The following is a 19753-nucleotide window of genomic DNA, read 5'->3' as shown; positions in this document are numbered from 1 at the left end:
CTCCACCACAATGCTCCGAAGTATGCATGTTACTCTTGAAACAAGGCGCGTCGATTTCCGCGGACTGCATTGAAGTTTATCTGTAGTCATGGTTTCAACAATGTCATTCACTCCAGGTCTACCCCCTCTTCCCTGCTCACAAACAATGCTCGCTTTCGACTTTTCATATCATCCTTTGAAGGTTTTGACATTGGTGGATTTCGACCTTATGTAACTTCTGAATTGTCGCTGTACTGTAATAGGTGACGGTGTTTCATGAAACCACAAAGCACATTGCACTTTCTGCTGCATACACACCGTTTTGGCAGAAGCACTCCTAAATGACGCCGCCTGTTACAAGAGAAAGAGAAAAGAAATTAAATGCTATAGGTCACAGTAGAAGTGTATTTATAAAAATTTCATGAGTTTTTGCAACAAACCGTATAGATGTATCTAACGTAGTTCCTTAGAAATAAATATTTCGTAATCGGAGAAAGACTTCATGCTTATCCTGTATATTCTCACAAGAAAAGTCATTCAAATTTCCTGGACAACAATAAGTTGCGGTACTCAGCGTGCCTTGTATGGTATGTCGATGCCTTTGATATTAAAAGAGTGGAAACTTCATATCACAAGTGCACTCTCATAACTGGCTTGGTGTGACGACAGAAAGGGAAAATATTGTTTATGTACAGGGCTCTTCTTCATAAATAGCCTTGTAAACAGTGTCTGGTTGCTGTTTGTAATTTTTGTGAATTAAAATATAACAATTCCCTATAAACGGGTCCCTCCGCGCATCCGGAAGTACTAAAATTGAGTTTACTGTCAGTTATAAAACTTTTGAAAACAAAGAAGAAATCCAGTGGGAATGTCTAAAACACTATAACAGATAAATGTGGCTGGACAGTTATTGAATTGAGAAAGGATGACCGAGGCTCGCAACATTTTGCAGGAAGTATGCAACTTGCAAATCTTGCTGATCTTTACACCACTTTATATCTACAAAACAGATCTACTTGACATTAAAGGACACTTTCCACTATGAGTATCATAAAATGTTTTAGCGGATTTTTACTTGTGATAATTGGGATTCAGTCAACAGGGGCGACAGTTTGCTCGTCTGTCGATTCGTAGTCGCAAGTTGCCGGTGTCTAAACATAGCTGGATTTTTCCGACTCAAAATTCGTTTGTCTTGTGCGTTAGAGAAAATAGCCCAAGGCAAAAGTGTTTCACAATTTGCTACCTAGACAGCTCCTTTATCCAAGTGTTAACGTTGTAGCATTTTCCAAAATAAAGCTCGTATAAACAACTTCCGTACTGTTGCCAGAGATGGAGGATGTCGACATCAGTAGGGTCTGAAGGGCCTCGAGACCGGCTGTTTATTTTTCCCATTTAATTACTTGAAGACGACCGAAAGGTTTAGTGGAATAATTAGGCAATGGAGGAAGCGTCAGATCAGTTGAAAAAGAGATACAAAGAATTTATGGCCGTGGAATTCGAAGCTGATCTGTCTCTTGGAGTATCTCTCTCACATTTACGAACTATCGTTAATCGACCTCTTGCAGTAGTTACAGCAATTTCATGTTTATTCTGTTTGGTACATAGTAGCAAATAGGATATCATTTCCACGGCAAGTGGTACTTAGACCCGTGTGATCGAGGTGATGAAGGTATTGTCATCGAAGGTCATTGGGGTGTGCAAACACAAGTCAGTATTCGTTCTGTACAAAATTTCCGAGTGCCCTCTCGTCTGTACGATACATAATAACGAATGATGATAAACGCCTGAGTGTCACCACCTCCGGAGATATGATGGTCAGTAACAACAGTAGCATTGGATCATACAATGTAGGCTTTCACGGCCGATATTGTCTTCACTTAAAACGTCCGGGCTGATAGCCCGTGGCCGATGTATAAAACTTTCTCCTGACGTTTCGTCTGCGACTGCGGGAGACATCTTCCGAGGTAAATGGGAAGCTTTTAAGTGGAGCAGCATTGGAGTTTGCTATAGAAGCAAATACGTACCTTCCACTACGTTCCAGTTTGTCATCTCATACAAGAGGCAACTTTTGTCAACATGGAGTGTCGCGTCGCTGTTCTTTACATTCACACTTCGCGCCAATCCACATCCGTGACACGTTTAGTAGTGAACACTCCGCACTCTGCACTGAACATTCGCACCCACAAACGAACCATTGCTTCGCCTATTGCCTGGTCCACGTTAACCTCACTTCCTAATGTCTTCCGCATTCGGGTATCGCGTATTCTGAATAAGAATTATTGCGGAAATCTTCCAACTGGCAATGGATCTGAGTAAAAGTCCATCAACATCCTTTAATTTCCGGATTGTGTGTCGTGAAATCTGCCCTACCAATACAGATAATCTGGGAAGAAGCCTGTTTGCTGGATCATCTTCACACTGTGAAACAATGCTAAGGCGTGTCTAAAGCCACCGAGGGACAACTGATAAGATTACCATGAGTGCTGATTTTCAGCGAAATATCTAAGTGATAAACATGGATACATATGTTCCTGGAAGTTATTAATTTTATTTTATGAAAAGAATTTCGCCCTTTGCTGTGATGCAGTAGAATTTAATATTTTAAAGAGCCACCTCACCCGAACCAAATTTTACAAATGCCGCACTTGCGACTATCCCCGCACCTGGCTCTCAGGTAGGTGTCAGGAATACGTACACCATTTCGACGCAAGCGTCGTTGCGGTTGTTGCGCGCCGTTTAAGAGCCAAGACATCATTACGACAACATCTATTTTCTGGAGACAGTTCATTTTGCCCTATTGTAACTAACTTGCCGCTAATGTTCCCCTTAAAGTGGGCAAGTGACACTGGCAATTGTTTTCATGTTTCAATTTCGTCTGGTGTCTCCTCCTGTCAGTGAGCGTCGTGCGGCGTTGATCTTTCTGGTTATACAACAGCGATAGAGAGATAGAAGGCATGTCGGTCGCTATCTGAATCAGTTATTCCTTACACATCGTTCTACATATCCACAAAGATCGGCTACATTTCTTTCTATACTTTGTAATTTTCGCGCACTTTAGTGTAAGAAGTAAAAGAGATATGGCGATAACCTGCGACGCTATATATTCTATCTTTCCTAAGACGAATATGCTTGTCCCGGTTTCCAGAAGTAATTATTCCCTCTTCGTTGTAATAGATTATTCATCTCTCTCAGTTCGATATTTTCAGTTTTTTCACAGGAAACCGAAAATAAATTTTCAATTTCTATTATCGCTGTCACTCGCGAGGTCTGAAAACTTCACGATTGTTTAATCTTTGTTTGTATTTCAATTTTTTCTTTGTCTTCCATTTATAATCGCAAGGTCAGCAATTTCTATGACATCTTTACTTTTCAGGATCTTCCTAGGTCCAATATGACTTTTTTTCCTTTGTATGTTTTTGTCTTTATCAGACCTCACACTGATCGTAGAGAAATAGGTGGCACAATGGTTAAGGCCCTGTGCTCATATTCGGAAGTTCCAAGGATCTAATCGCCGTCCCATAATCTTGATTTAACGTTTCCCATCGTATGCATAATTGACTTCAGGCGAATGCCAGCTATGACGAGAATCACTATTTGTACCTGAATGTGCCTTGAAGCAGTGACTAATTTAAATATTCTTCTCGTGCCACAATGGCTTTTTCCAAGTATGGCATCTTCTCTTTTGGCTTCTTTTAATACAGTGCTCGCTGAAATCAACTGAATATTGCCGTTGAACTCGAAATATCTCTCTCGCCTATCATCCTTTACCTTTCAGTACAAACTATTGAATACTTCTTACTCATTTTATTCTGCTCTATTGTAGTGAACCAGTAAAATGAAACAGAATGTGTTATTAATGCCACACTTTACTGTTATAGGGGGGTTGACAAGGGTTTGTTTCAATCCTGAAAAATCATATGACGGTTATCTTAACTCAGTCTTTTCAGTGTTGCTGCCACTTAGTCTTCATGCTTAAATGTTGAGAAAGGCAAGAAATTTATTCATAGAAACTCCAGAGCAGTTCATTTATTTTCTGTGACTGATGATGGACAGCTGCCTAACCTTGGTATTGCTGTCTGCGCAACGCAGTAGATACAGAGTACGTGACAGTATATGCGCACAGTGGACGTACCTGGCTTCAACTTTCTGGTGATAATGAAAATGGCGCTAGCCAGTCGCGACGTCACATGCCTCAGTGTATAAACGGCATTTTATGGTGAGACAAAACTAACTTTGACGACGATAAGAGAAAAAGAGGTGAGGCGACAGTATTAATAATTGCGATCGTACTCGGGGAGATAAAGACGCTAAAAGCTTGCCGCTGCGTACCAGCTTGTAGCACTGTTTGGATATTTCCACTACCATACACGAGTGCTTTGTACGTTGTTATCTTCGTTGACTCATAAGATCAATGTAACGATTACGTAACTTACCTACGTACATCGTCCAGAAATACCCAAAGAAAATGATGAGGGTGATTAATGACAATAAAATCATTGTCACCATGCGAATCCATTACACACACACACACACACACACACACACATTTTTTTTATTATTTTTATCTGGAACAATGGACAGCATCGTTCTAGGTCCAGTACTCTCGTTCCGACTAAGGTTTTCGCCAGGTTTCTCATGGTGGTTAGGCAACTGCCTTAAGTGGTAATCCCTTTCCATTTACTCCCACATGAAAACCATTCCGCCCTTCTATCAGCTTGCCTCTTAATAGGCCGAAGAGAACCCTGGCTCTTTAATGGGACGGACATCAAACAGCCCGCTCTACTTTTTGGGAGATAGGAAAAACTGTCCATTCTATTTGACAATTCTGCAAAATCTCCCGTGCTTTCCCCCAGAATGGTAGTGTTGTCTGCAGTGATTCTATTCGTAGATATCTCATCCCTTTATACTTTTATATGTAGTACATTAAAAAAATTACTTCCTTCGCGGTTTCAAACTACGATCTTCAAACTACATGCCTGCCAGACACCTTGGTTTTTGTCATTTGTTAGTTATTTTTTGTGACCAAGAAATCCAAATTTTCGGGGGAAGAGGGGAGGCAGTAGCTCAAAAACTGTCTGTAAAAGGTGTTATCGAGGCGCACTGATGTCACATTGCAACACAGTAACATCTTAGTAGCGTCAAGGCTACTAAGTGCGGCGTTGTTAGTGCTGCGTGCCGAGCTGCACTTTTTAGAGTAACTCTACATGTTTTAATGCCAGGTAGTACGAGGATAATCCCAAAAGTAAGGTCTCCTATTTTTTTAATAAGTACAGAACACTCTTTGTGTGGCAGTTGGTCACACTGTTATGAAGAGTGCTTCACGCACTGTGTGTAAACATGCGCACACTGCACTGAGGCGCTGTCTTGGCTTGGCAGCCGTTGAGAATGGAGCTCCCGTTGGATGTTACCGCCTAGTGCGAATTGCGCGCAGTTATCGGTTTTTGAACGCAAAGGACACTGCACCAATTGAAATCCATCGGCAATTGACGGAAGTGTATGGTGAGTCGTGCATGGATGTCAGAAATGTTCGTAAGTGGTGTACAGAGTTTGCAGCTGATCGGACCGAAATTCACGACGAACAAAGGAGCGGGAGACCGTCAGTTTCTGAGGATACAGTGTTGAAGGTTGAGCAAAGCATGCGTGAAGATCGGCGGATCACCCTGGATAGTCTCTGTACGTTGGTTCCTGAGGTTTCCCGAAGCACCGCTCACATAATTTTAACGGAAACATTGAACTACCGGAAGGTGTGCGCAAGATGGGTGCCACGCATGCTGACCGAGGACCACATGCGGCAACGAGTTGATGCTTCCTGCGCATTTCTTCACCGCCTTGCAGCCGAACAGGACAACTTTCTGGACTCAATTGTCACGGGTGACTGAACTTGGGCATACCACTTTACACCTGAGACCAAGCAACAATCACGCCAGTGGTGGCATTCCTCTTCGCCAAAGCCGCGGCGTGCTGGTATGACATGGGCATACAAAACCTGCCACAGCGTCTACAAAAATGCGTCGACAGAAATGGTGATTATGTCGAAAAATAGCTAAATGTTCAAGCTGTAAACTGATGCAAACGATTGTAGAAATAAACAGGTTTATGTACTTACAAAAAATAGGAGACATTATTTTTGGGATTGCCCTCGTAATTTGAGGCTATCTGAAAAATATTTGTGAGCGTCGGAGATTCATCTGATGCAGTGGCGACAGGTCCATAGTGCCGTTTGTGAAAACGTCAGATCATTGGCGTGAGGAAGACCATTTGCCGAATTGACCAGATACAATATTTTACCGCATTAGTTAACGAGAAGCTGTTGTCTTCTCTTTTAACTCGGTGAAATATTAGTTTTAGTTCATATTAAGTGAAAATAAAGTCAATTTCGTTGCTGAACATGAGCTATTAGCCGTGTACTGATATAACATTTTGTAGTAGTACATATCTGTTTTTTTTTTTGTGGTGCTGTATTCCTTAAAAGAAAATCGGGGTTTTGCGAGCACTCGATCTTTAACTACCAATAAAGTAACACAGGATTGATCCGTAATTCTTTTTAGTAGCCACCGTATGAGTATTTATCTGACTTTCGTAACAAGAGACAACTGAGTTCTTAGTGGTATTTGCCCCCAGTCGTGTCCTGGCGTGGTTCGTAGTAAGTTCGTAGATTTTCGAATAATTATTCACATTAAGAATGACCCCACCTCTTAAAAAAAGCGAAGTTAAACTCTAAAGTTGTGTTGAAGCCTAGAACGTCAGAAAGGGAATAGGAAGGAACATTAGGATTTAACGTAAAATTGGCGGTGAGGTAATTAGAGATTTGACATAAGCTCGGACTGGACAAAAACGAAGAAAAGAAACGGTTGTTGCTGATTTCAAGGAACTGTCTCAACATTCCCCTGAAATAGTTAGGAGGATAAACAAAGAAAAAGTTACAAAAGCATGGTCGAGCAGTGATTTGAACATACCTCGTCCTAAATGAGAAACAAATGTCTTAGCTATTGTGCAACTCAAGCTTGATAGTTGCTAAAGCAAATACGCTCCTCACTTGGCCGCCTAGGAAATTATTATGGTCATCGTCTAGCGACTGTCCTTGCTTGTGGTGTAGGTGTTGTTGGTGAAATAGAGAGCCACTCCACGTAGAAAATTCGCATCCACGTATGTGTGTCTAGTAAGTGAGAAATTTGATTGGATTTGCCAGAGTCTGCGTCTTTTTTTTTACTTTACGCTCCGTGTCCACCTAATCTTGTCGAACACATCAACTCCACCTGAAGTAGAGCTAGGCATCTTCTCCTAATTGGAGCCAGCCATCTTCTGCTAGACAGTCTGGCCTATTTAATACTTATTTGACTTATCTTTTGCTGTTGACCGTGAATGATTTGTCGAGGAAGATTGGGTATCCTTGTTTGCTGGACGTGGTCAAGGAATTTAAGCCACCGTAAAGGTCAGCATACTTGACAAGATGTGTTCCATTAGTCAGCAACATATCGACGTAAGGAATATATGTCTCTGAGCACTATGGGACTTAACTTCTGAGGTCATCAGTCCCTTAGAACTTAGAACTACTTAAACCTAACTAACTTAAGGACATCACAAACATCCATTCCCGAGGAAGGATTCGAACTTGCGACCGTAGCGGTCGCACGGTTCCAGACTGTAGCGCCTAGAACCGCTCGGCCACCTCGGCCGGCAAGGAATATGAGTCTTCCGTTCTGTGTATCTGTAGTGCAGTCGAATAAGTCAGATGGCTCAGCAAAAAGGGCTTTTTCAAGAAAATTACACCCTCATTCAGTAATCCAGGTACAGTTTTCTATAGCTTCCCGAAATAACATGAGCGCGATACCAGGATGGCTACTTACACTCTTATTAGAGTCTATAGTCCGTCTGTAATGAATTAGACGTGTAAGTGACCGTAAGTGTGGACTGTGTCCGTTGTCGCGCAACTGGAAAGACTTTGCTAGTTATACGAGACGCCTCGTCGCTTCTGTGAACTTCGACCACTTTCTATTGCGTAAGGAAGCAGGGAGAAATTTTGTTGCGCAATCCACAAAGAATCTGTGGGAGACTAAATTACCAAAATGTTGTATTTTTCACGTCCTACTGTAATCGATGGCAAATAATTTCTGAATGCTGCTTTACTTGCTACCGTCAATACACGAGGAAACATGAACTAATAGAAGTAGCCAAAGAGTACGTACAATAAAGGTAAGAAATATTATTGCACCACTGCTTGCAGATAAGGTTCAAACGGGTAAACTCCTGTCGGGCTTCCAGCCGCGTCAAGTAGTTCAAAAACCACAGACTACCGACCGAGTACTCCTCGCCCGTCGTCAAGTCGTACAGTCACCACTTGACGATGACTGTGAATTACTCGGTCGAAAGATCGTTGATTTTAAACTACTTGACGCTATTAAGTCCGAGAGAATTTTGTCAGGATATATCGGGACGAAACCATGTAATCATAAAGCTCAGACAGCTAGGAGGACAGATGAATCAATGCTGTAACTACATGGCGTCCCATTAGAGATAACATCAGTTACTCAGTTTACAGGTGCAGTTAGAACATTGTCCCGAGAAGATACCGTGTGTCAATATGAGGAAACAAGGAGACCGCCGCCCGGTGGACTGTTGAGAATTCTGTCCATCAAAATAAGGAAGCAGCGCCGTCGACACGATAAGATTACGGCTCTCGCATCATCCGTAAAACAACATTCGTTTAGCGCTATCGGTGAGAAATGAGCACAAGATAGTAGTGTAGAAAGTGCATCTGACCAAAGCAGATTGGCTTTGTCCGGTTTTAGTGACCAATTTCAATTCCTAGAAAATAGACTTACGGTCTGTATACTGAAGCTTGAAGGGGTCGCGCGGAGTGGCCGAGCGGTTTGAGGCGCTTTGTCACGGATTGCGCGTCCCCACTCGCCGGAGGTTCGAGTCATCCCGCGGGCATGGGTGTGTGTGTTGTTCTTAGCATAAGTTAGTTTAAGTAGTGTGTAAGTCTAGGGACTGATGACCTCAGCAGTTTGGTCCCTTAGGAATTCACACACAATTGAACATTTGGAGCTGAAGGGAATACTGAAAGGCCTCTCCTGATTACGCAATAATTACTTTAGAACTATTAATCACAGCGTATTACGTGCTCTGTCTTTGGTGAGAGCATCACTATTAAAAAGATCATCGATCGTGTGTGGAATCGTGCAACTGTCTCCTTTTATTTAGTGTATAAATATAATATTTTAGTTGGAAAGGGGCGACATACGCGATAACATTTCAGAGAAAGCGTGCGTTTTCGAGCACTTTTTTTGCGAGTATCAACTTTGAGTAGTCATAAAAACCTGACCATAATTAGGAGAAAAATTTCCTTTGCACAGTCTAAACTTACAACCATTCTTTACTTAGCGGATTTTGTTGGTTGCCGAGTAGTCATTTTGTTGTAATAATGACAAATGTAGATGCCGTAATTCGCCTAATGCTGATACGTATGAACCACATGAAAAGTGTAAATATTCACTTTCACTGATGTTATGTTTTCAGATACTTTCTACGTGAAGCGCTAATATCAAGCGTGTAATTTATTTGCCGCCCGGGATTAGTCGAGCGGTCTGCGGCGCTGCAGTCATGGACTGTGCGGCTGGTCCCGGCGGAGGTTCGAGTCCTTCCTAGGGCATGGGTGTGTGTGTGTTTCGTCCTTAGGATAATTTAGGTTAAGTAGTGTGTAAGCTTAGGGACTGATGACCTTAGCAGTTAAGTCCCCTAAGATTTCACACACATTTGAACATTTTTTTTTGTAATTTATTTGCTTTTCCGTCCTTACGCCCCGTTGCTGACTTATACTATGTTGCCGGACATCCGAACAGTATTTACATTTGAATGTTGAATGTTGTAGTGTTTACATGGGGGCTTCCCGACAGATAAGAAAGAATGGTGCTGTCATTCGTGCATTGTTTTGTACACGTCTGAGAGAGTCTTTGTTCATGTGTGAAACCATGCACCATTTACGGACTTGTGAAAAGTCCATGGTGATCATTGCGCGTGCTTGCTTTGAGGCCGAAAAAGAGCAGGGTGTGACCAGTTGCGTATCACAGCCGGTAAAGGCGACTTCTGATGGTGTCTTGTGTCGCCAAAACAAAAGAGTACTAGCTGACGTCGGAAATTTGCATTGGACGAGTTACGCAGGGTGTCATAAGAAGGAAAATCCACGAAAAGCAGTGTCCAACAGTAGCAGCTTCATTGAGAAAGCTGAAGTGGAAGACTTCCCTGATGTAAGTGAAACAACCCTTTGGCATGCTATTCGGGAATTGAGCTTCAAGTACAAAAAAAGTTCAACAAAAAACCCGTGCTGATGGAAAACAACCGAGTAGCAGGAAAATAAACAAGAACTCGCAGGAATTAAGACACTTACCAAACATTGGCTGGACTGTTTAGTGTGGCGCAAATAATTCCGTAAAGTTTGGATTGCAGGAAAAATGTTTTACGCATCAGAAAATGTATAAGATTGTCGCAGAGCAAGTGTTAGAGTGGAATGACCGGAAAGAATGTCAAAGTTAGCGTAAGGAGGGCTATGCGTGAAGCGTTCAGTGAATTCGAAAGTAAAATTCTATGTACCGACTTCACAGAAAATCCTAGGAAGTTCTGGTCTTACGTTAAATCAGTAAGTGGATCGAAACAGCGTATCCAGACACTCTGGGATGATAATGGCATTAAAACAGAGGATTACACGCGTAAAGCTTTTTCCAAAGCTGTTTCACTGAGGAAGACCGCACTGCAGTTCCTTCTCTAAATCCTCGCACGAACGAAAAAATGGCTGACATCGAAATAAGTGTCCAAAGAATAGAAAAGCAACTGAAATCACTCAACAGAGGAAAGTCTACTGGACCTGACGGGATACCAATTCGATTCTACACAGAGTACCCGAAAGAACTTGCCCCCTTCTAACAGCCGTGTACCGCAAGTCTCTAAGGGGAACTGAAGGTTCCAAATGATTGGAAACATAGGTAGTTCCAGTTTTCAAGAAGGGTCGTCGAGCAGATGCGCAAAACTGTAAGCCTATATCTCTGACATCGATCTGTTGTAGAATTTTAGAACATGTTTTTTGCTCGCGTATCATGTCATTTCTGGAAACCCAGAATCTACTCTGTAGGAATCAACATGGATTCCGGAAACACCGATCGTGTGAGACCCAAATCGCTTTATTTGTTCATGAGACCCAGAAAATATTAGATGCAGACTCCCAGGTAGGCGCCATTTTCCTTGACTTCCGGAATGCGTTCGATACAGTTCCGCATTGTCGCCTGATAAACAAAGTAAGAGCCTACGGAATATCAGACCAGCTGTGTGGCTGGATTGAAGAGTTTTTAGCAAATAGAACACAGCATGTTGTTCTCAATGGAGAGACGTCTACAGACGTTAAAGTAACCTCCGGCGTGCCACAGGGGAGTATTATGGGACCATTGCTTTTCACAATATTATAAATGATCTAGTAGATATTTTCGGAAGTTCCATGCGACTTTTCGCGGATGATGCTGTAGTATACAGAGAAATTGCAGCATTAGAAAATTGCAGCGAAATGCAGGAAGATCTGCGGCGGATAGGCACTTGGTTCAGGGAGTGGCAACTGACCCTTGACAAATGTAATGTATTGCGTATACATAGAAAGAAGGATCCTTTATTGTATGATTATATGGTAGCGGAACAAACACTAGTGGTAGTTACTTCTGTAAAATATCTGGGATTTTGAGTACGAAACGATTTGAAGTGGAATGATCATATAAAATTGTTGGTAAGGCGGTTACCAGGTTGAGATTCATTGGGAGAGTCCTTAGAAAATGTAGTCCATCAACAAAGGAGGTGGCTTACAAAACACTCGTTCGACCTGTACTTGAGTATTGCTCATCAGTGTGGGCTCCGTACCAGGTCCTGTTGACAGGGGAGAGAAGATCCAAAGAAGAGTGGCGCGTTTCGTCACAGGGTTATTTGGTAAGCGTGATAGCATTACGGAGATGTCTAGCAAACTCAAGTGGCAGACTGCAAGAGAGGCGCTCTGCATCGCGGGAGAAGCTTGCTGTCCAGGTTACGAGAGGGTGCGTTTCTGGATGAGGTATCGAATATATTGCTTCCCCCTTCTTATACCTCCCTAGGAGATCACTAATGTAAAATTAGAGCGCACACGGAGGCTTTCCGGCAATCGTTCTTCCCGCGAACCATACGCGACTGTAACAGGAAAGGGGGTAATGGCAGTGGCACGTAAAGTGCTCTCCGCCACACACCGTTGCGTGGCTTGCGGAGTATAAATGTTGATGAAGAAGGAAGAATTTAAACCCCGTCCGGGTCTTGAAAAATCGATTGGGAATGAAGATGGGTTCGTGCAAAATGCCGGCTTATTTTTCATTGGGCAAAAAGAAGGTGCAGATCATGATTCTGAGGTGAATGCCAGACACTAGGAGCGTTCTCGAAGAATTATCAAACGTATCTGCGATTGTTACAGATTGAGCTCCATACCGCACCATGATAAATCCAGTATCACGAAATCCATCTGTGAAATGGAGGAACGATTCTGTTATTGAATGGATGGGAAGCAATAACGTAGAGCTACTAAAGCAGTCGTACTGTAACATAGGCGACTGCGCTTGAGCTCACAGGAATACCTTTTGGAAACTATACTGCGGTTGGTGGACAAGGAAATTAAACTTCTGTGGTTGCCAGTGATGTACTGCAAATTCAACGCAACTGAACTTATTTAGACCTTTATCAAAAACATGGTATCAAAGAAGAACAAGAGTTTTAAGATAAAAGATAATTTACAGTTTTGTAGCTCCACTCTCGAAAGTGTTTACCAATGTATCTGGAAGAATTCAGGGGGCCATGTGCACAAATTTGACAACAGGTATTTACAAAGAGCCCACTGCACTGGAACCATCGCTGATCCAAGTAGACGACTGCAATAGCAGCAAGGAGACTGCAGACAGCGGCGAAAGCGATAAGGTGTTTTTTGTTTCAAGTCGTTATTTTTTCCTGCAAAATTTTTTCGAGCTAATCGAATTTTCATTTACTTTTAAAAATGTTCAAATGTGTGTGAAATCTTATGGGACTTAACTACTAAGGTCATCAGTCCCTAAGCTTACACACTACTTAACCTAAATTATCCTAAGGACAAACACACACACCCATGCCCGAGGGAGGACTCGAACCTCCGCCGGGACCAGCCGCACAGTCCATGACTGCAGTGCCCTAGACCGCTCGGCTAATGCCACGCGGCTTACTTTTAAAATATGCAGTATTGTTCAGTGTTGATTTATTGAGAACTGATTGCATATCTAGCGTTCACTAGCAGTTTCTCATTTTGTTGCCCCCTCCCAGACGTGGCTATTCTTCGCCCATGAATAGGCACTTATCGCGCATTAGAACGATGGCGCCGCCCTAGTATGGCAAACACGCTCCACCACAGCCTCACATACGCTGCGGCCCCTAAGGGATTTACTTTACAGTCTCTTAACTGAAAAACACGGAGAGTGTTCATTAACGATGACATACAACGGGACCAACAGAAGTGCAAGCCTTACACGCATGCTTTTTGCCACTAGCTACAATTGTAAGCTCAGTCGCAGCGTCTTGCGTTTGGCAATTCAAATGGTGCAAATGGCTCTGAGCACTATGGGACTCAACATCTTAGGTCATAAGTCCCCTAGAACTTAGAACTACTTAAACCTAACTAACCTAAGGACATCACACACACCCATGCCCGAGGCAGGATTCGAACCTGCGACCGTAGCAGTCCCGCGGTTCCGGACTGCAGCGCCAGAACCACTAGACCACCGCGGCCGGCGTTTGGCAGTATAGCGATGAAACGACTAATCAGGAAATAACGAGAAACCTCTTGCAAATAGAAAAACTGTGCAAGGGAAATTTTTCTCCTGTTTATGGTTTGGTTTCTATGGCTCTTCAAATTCGACAATAAACAAAAAAATGCTCGAAAAAAAAAGCACGCTTTCCCTTAAATGTCATCGCTTATGTCGTCCCCTCTTCAACTAAAATACGATATTCATACACCAAATAAAAGTTATTCATTTCCTATATTCTGGCGAGGTACAATACATCGATGTCCGTCATGCGATGCAACCAGAAAATGAGCTCAAATTCAAGCGTCAATTGTTATGGAATGGATAGTAGTTACCGGTGCGACGCTCCATGAGAGTATTAAACAGGATAAAACATTTAAGAATTGCAACTCAGGGATGGTTGTTGCGCGAGTTTAACGCTAAGTAGTCGTAGCTGCTGTTCGGGTTGTGTCACGCGACAGTAAGGTTGTTAGGATCCAAATATGTTACATATAATTTCTCAAATCAACATCTCTTTTTCTCGACAGATACTGATCGTAGAGTGGCGAATGAGGTATCGTTAGAAAGATTTTTTAACCGGCTTCTTACACTGCATACAGATTTTGCCCTTAAACTTATCATTTGTGAAAAATTTCAACGTATGAGAAACTTAACTATCATAGGCAAAAGGGCAACATGGATGAGAGACTCTCTTTTCATATTATTACAAGTACCATTTTATTTGTTTTAAAGTACTTAGTAAATGTGTAATTTGTATACAGAGGTGTCACCTCTACCTAAGAAAGGCAATGTCCGGACTGACTGACTCATCATCGCACGGCCCAAACCGCAGAGGACAGACTCTTGAAATTTGGAGAAGGTGTGGATCTTGTATTGTAGACGACGTTTAAGAAGGGATTTTTCGAAATTCCAACCTTAAGTGGGTGAAATAGGGGCCGAAGGATTTTCATGAAAAATGTCGCTACTAAGGCAGTTTTGAAGCCAGACCTATGAAAATTGGATTTAGTTTCTCGCTCACAAATAAAGAAATACGTGTTTCAACATTTTTGGGAATTTAACCCTATGGGGGTGAAACAGTGGATGAAAGCTTTTTTTGAAAATATATCATTAGTAAAGAACTACTAAAGTGTTTTTAAAGCTCCATCTACGAACATTGATATTTGACTTCTCGGTTACAAATAAAAAAAAAGTGTTCCTTTTTTTTGGGAAATGCAATGTGTTCCTTTTTTTTGGGAAATGCAATAGCGGATGAGATTTTGTACAAAATATTTTATTATAGAAGAATTTTAAAGCTAAATCTATGGAAATTTAAATTTGGCTTCTCAGTTAGATATAAAAAAAACACGTTTCACAGTTTTTGGAAATTCAACCCGTATGGGGGTAGAACGGGGATGAAAGATTGGATGGAAATATTTCATGTGCAAGCATTTTTGAAGCTAAATCTACGAAAATTTGTATTTGGCTTCTCTATTAGAAGTAAAACGTACACGTCACTGTTTTTTTAAATTCAGCCCGTAAGGGGGTAAAATAGGGGGCCTATATCTACGTCTACGTGATTACTCTGCTATTCACAAGTAAGTGCCTAGCAGAGGGTTCAATGAATCACCTTCAAGCTGTCTCCTTACCGTTCCTTTCTCGAACGGCGCGCGGGAAAAACGAGCACTTAAATTTTTCTGTGCAAGCCCTGATTTCTCTTATTTTATCGTGATGATCTTTTCTCTCCATGTAGGTGGGTGCCAACAGAATATCTTCGCATTCGGAAGAGAAAACTGGTGATTGAAATTTCATGAGAAGATCCTGTCGCAACGATCTTTGACAGTGTAGGTTCCAGTGACTGAACCACAGATGATAACAGACAGGCAAATGGAGTGTTCTGTCTGTACTAGTGCTTTAGCTCTACACTCAAGAGGGCAGTGAGCTGAAACACCATCGTGTAGTATCTGCATTATCCTTCGCGCCACCGAAGGCACGTCTTCGAAATGCAGTACTAGTTTACATGCGGGAAGTGCAGATATGCGTCATCTTTGAGCCGTCGTGGATGGATCATTGGTCTCATGAGGTGATCGCCATTAATTCCCACCCACACATTGAGGCATGGCCGGTGCTGACGGTTCGCTGCCACCACATCTTGAAGACTTTTCGTATCGCACAAGTGGGTGTTGTGAAGGTCGCGATACCGCTCGTCGTCAAGGTAGCCTCATCTGTGAATAGAATGGACGACAGAAGTCCCAGCACGGTCGAGGCTTGTGCGACTAACCGTCGTCACGAAGGCAAGGCCGTAGGTAATAAGGCCTGCGCGCATTGTAAGTGATACGGACAGCGGCAGTTGTCGTGGAGAATGTTCCACGCTGTTGTCCGGCTTACCCCGTGCTCCCGGGGGCCACCTGCCTAGTGCTGATGCCCAGGATTAAAGACCTTTTATCTCCACATTCAAGTGGCTGTACCTCCCGTGGAAAGCATTTCAGGCCATATGTCCATACGACCTTTTTTGCTGCTTTCCTCCATTTTATCTCCATTTAGCAAAATCACTCTATATTGCTGAATTATGACGTTGGGTAAGTTGTGGGCTTTTGTTGCTACTATAGTTCTTAAATTAATTGCCTGACGCGTATGCTTCTTAAACGCTGCCAGCATCTCATAGTCTTGTGGTTAGCGTTGCTGACCTTGTATCACGGGGCGCTGGATTCGATTCCCGAACGGGTCGGAGGTTTTCTCCGCTCGGGACTGGGTGCGTGTGTAGTACTCATCGTCATTTAATCATCACCAACGCGCAAGTCGCAAAATGGCGTCAAATAAAAAGATGTGCGCTCGATGGCTGGACGTCCCGAAAGGGGCCTTCAGGTCAAAAATTTCATACGCACGTTTCATTTCTTAAACGCTTTTCACTTCCTATATTTCTCAAAATGAATGTTATGCCAAAATCGATGTGCTACGTCCTGCAGTAAACAAATTGTTGTATTAAAACATTGAATGTACTGTTTTATTATTATTAAGAGGACGGCTTGATAAATCTGGTAAAAAAAAGCAAGAAACAACTTGCCTTACTTCTTAACATAGGCTCCTTTGATGTATATACACTTGGTCCAGCGATCCTCCATCTTTTTGATCGCATAGGGAAAAAAAAGGTTGTGTTAAACTCTCCAAAATACTCGTTGACTGCAAGTATCACTTCCCATTTGATAAAAATTTCTTACCACCAAGGCAAAGTCTTAAGTTACGGAAAAGGAAGAACACTTGGGGCTAAGTCTGGTGAATAGGTTGGATGAGGAACCAATTCAAAGTACAAGTTATGGCCTTTCCCACCAGTGTCATCGTTGATATGCGGGATGGTGCATTATCCTGGTGAAAGACCCCCTTTGTGCGTGCCAACCTTGGTATTTTTGTCAGCCAACTCAAGTTTAAAACGATCCAACAATGAATCATAGTAGGGTCCACTTACGGTTCTCCCTTCTTCCAAGTAATCTATGACAAAGTAGTCTTTGCCTTCTTCGGTGCACTTTCACCAACCTTTGTCCATTGCTTTGACTGCAGTTTTGACTCTGGTGTGTAACGATGGATCCAAGTTTCATTAGAAGTCACAAATTGGGGCAAAAAGTCTAACGGATTGCGATTAAAGGCAGCCAGTATTGTACTGAAATATGTCGATGAGCTTTTGGTCGACTGTGAGCTATCGCGGTACCCACTCACACACAGCTTCTTCATACCCAATTCTCCGAGCAGTATTTTATGCACTCGCTCAGGTGATATATCTATAGTCAGCAAATTTTTATTCGGCGGTCTTGCATTACCATATCATAGATTTTGTCAGTGGTTTCCTTTGTGGTGACCTCAGCCGAAACGCTCTTCCTCTTCGGTGATCCACCGACCACGTTTAAATTCATTAATCCAAAACTAAATGATCTTCAACGATGACTTCAGTCTGGAACAGCGCGACCGCTACGGTCGCAGGTTCGAATCCTGCGTCGGGCATGGATGTGTGTGATGTCCTTAGGTTAGTTAGGTTTAAGTAGTTCTAAGTTCTAGGGGACTGATGACCACAGAAGTTAAGTCCCATAGTGCTCAGAGCCATTTGAACCATTTTTTTTTGGTTTCCTGCGTTATAAACGGGCGAGAGTTTGGAGGAGAGACGTACTCGTAGAATCCGTCCAGCATTTAGCTTATAACAGTCAAGGAAGAAAGTTATCCATGAGCTGCCTTCTCGAGATCGCCACTTTCACCTTCCCCTTCCCCGTGGCGCTTTGAAACGCTCGAGTATAATTGCTTCTGGAGGAAGAGAAGACAGTGCCGCGGAAGGACAGGACCAACCTCTCCTCTCCCAACCGCTTAGAACCGGTAGCGACAGCAGGTGGTTGACAGCGCAAGAGCGGGCACTGCCAACAAAGAACTTGTTGTCGGAAGCACCTTAGTCGCGAAGAAAAGGAGTGTATGTGTGTGAGGCAGTCACGCTACGGGTGGGGGAGGAGGGGAAGGGGGGCGGAGAGCAGTCGGCCGTGACTCAACGCGACTGACAGAACGGCGTCTTGCGTCAGTGGTCGCGCGACCGGAGTACCAGCCAGCTGCAAGCGGCTGGACGTCAATGTGCGGCGGAGGGACCTGATTCCGTGCCCCGTAGTACGTGTTTTGTGTGTGTGTCCACGTGTTTCCGGCCATTGTCGCCGCAGTATCAGTTTTAACTGAAATGCTGTGCTGACTGGCTGGCTGTAGCTGCTGTTCCACAACACAAAGGTGGCTACAGCGTCTGTTTCATCTGGTTTGGGTGAGTACGACAATAGTATCTTGAAGAAGTTGCTGTATCGTCGTCATTATGTGACCACCGTGTTCACGACACCCAAAACGCAGTAGCTACCGGCTCCCATGTTTTGCTGCGTTTCTTCTCAACACGGAGCGAGGTGGATCAGTAGTTAGCACACTCTGGACTCGCATTCGGAATGACTACTGTTCAAATCCGCGTCCGGTCATCTAGATTTTTCCCTGATTTCCCTAAATCGCTCCACGCAAATGTCGGCATGGTTCCTTTGAAAGGGCTCGGCCGATTTCCTTCCCCATCATTGAAACAACACGAGCGCGTCCTCCGTCATTAAATGACCTCGAAATCAACAGTACCGTAAACTCTCATCTTCTTTCCTTCCTTCCATCCTCCTTCACTGCCGCAAGGCTTTCGATGCAGTTCCGCACAGTCGCCTTGCTGAACTATTGGAACAGCTTTATGATTTTATTGGAGAATTCTTTTCGGACAGAACCCAGCACTTTGTTGCCGGCCGGTTTGGCCGAGCGGTTCTAGGCGCTTCAGTCTGGAACCGCGCGATCGCTACGGTCGCAGGCTCGACTCCTGCCTCGGGCATGGATGTGTGTGACGTCCTTAGGTTAGTTAGGTTTAAGTAGTTCTAAGTTCTAGGGGACTGATGACTTCAGGTGTTAAGTCCCATAGTGCTCAGAGCCATTTTTTGAAGCGTTTAACAGAATGTGTGTAATATCGATGGGTTCCATAATCAGTTTTTACTAATAACGCGATTTAGGTGAAATTTTAACATTTCGGCAATTTGATACGCAATTAGATTTCGAAACGTCCTTTTTTTTTTTTTTTTTTTTTTTTTTTTTTTTTTTTTTTTTTTTTTTTTTATGATGAAGTATTCATCAACCAAGAACGGTAACTTGAACTCTGCGCACAGATTCCCATTAAAAGAAGATCGGCAGAGCATCGACGCTCGGTGCAGAGGTTGGTAGTTGAGGCTGAACAGAAATAAAAATATGACGTATTAGAGATAAATAGACAGAACTACTTAGCATTCGGGAGGACGACGATTCAGTCCCGCGTCCGGCTATTATGATTTAGACTTTCCGTGGTTTCCCAAAATCGCTTGAGGGAAATGCCGGTATGGTTCCTTTGAAAGGGCAATTCCGACTTCCTTCCCCATCCTTCCTGATGAGACCGATGACCTCGCTGTTTGGTCTCT

The 19753-nt window shown here is 43.1% G+C and overlaps 1 protein-coding gene across 7 annotated transcripts in view; it reads left to right on the top strand.

Moving 5' to 3' along the window:
* Positions 1 to 19753, top strand: part of LOC126416163 (proton-coupled amino acid transporter-like protein pathetic) — a 225464-nt gene that overhangs the window by 160146 nt on the left and 45565 nt on the right. The window contains exon 1 of one of the 7 annotated variants that reach the window (XM_050083730.1): positions 18341 to 18555. The exons of the other annotated variants lie outside the window; for them this stretch is intronic. The gene's annotated coding sequence lies outside the window, so the exon portion shown is untranslated. Of the gene's footprint in view, positions 1 to 18340; positions 18556 to 19753 lie in introns of those variants that run through there. 7 annotated transcript variants of the gene reach the window in all.

This window comes from Schistocerca serialis, chromosome 8, assembly GCF_023864345.2.
Source record: "Schistocerca serialis cubense isolate TAMUIC-IGC-003099 chromosome 8, iqSchSeri2.2, whole genome shotgun sequence".
Classification (NCBI taxonomy): Eukaryota; Metazoa; Arthropoda; class Insecta; order Orthoptera; family Acrididae; genus Schistocerca; species Schistocerca serialis.
Note: the sequence above shows the minus strand (reverse complement) of the source record. Positions and strands in the feature narration are given on the sequence as shown.